This window comes from Suricata suricatta, chromosome 15, assembly GCF_006229205.1.
Source record: "Suricata suricatta isolate VVHF042 chromosome 15, meerkat_22Aug2017_6uvM2_HiC, whole genome shotgun sequence".
Classification (NCBI taxonomy): Eukaryota; Metazoa; Chordata; class Mammalia; order Carnivora; family Herpestidae; genus Suricata; species Suricata suricatta.
The window spans coordinates 62054439-62055855 of NC_043714.1; the positions used below are offsets into that span (position 1 = coordinate 62054439).

At 41.3% G+C, this 1417-nt stretch overlaps 1 protein-coding gene across 2 annotated transcripts in view; it reads right to left on the reverse strand.

The window, feature by feature from the left end:
* Nucleotides 1-1417, reverse strand: part of DERL1 (derlin 1) — a 26915-nt gene that overhangs the window by 14533 nt on the left and 10965 nt on the right. The gene's annotated exons all lie outside the window — the stretch shown is intronic.

The following is a 1417-nucleotide window of genomic DNA, read 5'->3' on the forward strand; positions in this document are numbered from 1 at the left end:
AAAAAATGGAAAAACAACCATACAATGGAATCTTATTTGGCAATAAAAAGGAATAAGGTACTTGCTACATGGAAGGACCTTGAAAACACTACGCTAAGTGAAAACAGCCGGTCACCAAAGATCATCTATTACATGATGCTGCCTGTAAGAAAATGTCCTGAATGGGCAAATCTAAAAAAGGGAGAAAGTACATCAGTGGTTGCTTTTAGCTTGAGGGGATGACCAGGTTGAACAGAAATGGGGAATGGCCGTTAATGGGCACAGGGTTTCCTTTTGTGGTGATGAAATATTCTCAAGTTAATTGTAGTGATAATTACACAAATCTATGAATACTCACTAAATTGGACATTTTAAATGGATGGAACTGTATAGTATTTGAATTATATATTAACAAATCTTTAAAAAGTACCTCTCAGCTCTAGAATTTCAAAACACTCTGTGACTAGGTAGTAGGGAATAGGGAAAGCTCAAAAGAACTAAAGCAAATAAAAGAGATCAATGGGCTAATAATCCTACAGATGGGTATTCAGTGTTATTCAGGTATTACAAATTAGTTATATTACCTGACTAGATAGGAGGGGTGGGTAAATGGGTTCCCAGGCCTCAAGTAACTGAGAGAAAACTACTTACAAATAAAATGTTGTCATGGCATTATGGTTATTTGGGCTTCATAACAATATGGGGATTATTTTTAAGCCCTTATATTTCAGAGATAAATATCAGAAAATTTATGGATGAAATGCTATCATGTCTGATATCATTTGCTTCAAAAATCATGGATGGGGGAACAGACGGGAATAGAGATCGAGTAAGATCAGCTGGGAGGTAACAGTTCAAGGTGAGCCGTAGTTAAAGGGCGTTATGGAGACATGGAGACACACACTACGACATGAGCAAGGCCTGAAAACCTGCTGCTAAGTGAAAGAAGCCATTCACAGAAGGACTCAGAAAGTGTCCCAAACAGGCAAATCCAGACGTGCAGAAAGTAGCTCAGTGCTTGCCAGGAGCTTCGAGAAGGGGGGATGGGAGAGGGAGAGTAACTGCTTTGGGTTTTGGGGGGCGATGAAGATGTACTGAATTAGACAGAGGCGGCGACTGCGTAACCCTGCGACTGGACCACAGACCACAGAACTGTACACTGTAAAATGGTTACAACAGTCACTTTTATGTTCTGTGAATTTTATCTCAACAAAAAGGAAACAGGGGCGCGTGGGTGGCTCAGTCGTTTAGGCATCCAGCTTCAGCTCAGGTCATGATCTCACGGTTCGTGGATTCGAGCCCCGCAGCAGGCTCTGTGCTGACAGCTAGATCAGAGTCTGGAGCCCGCTTTAGATTCTGTATCTCCCTCTCTCTCTGACCCTCCCCTGCTCATGCTGTTTCTCTCTCTCTCAAAAATAAATAAAAAGCATTTAAAAAA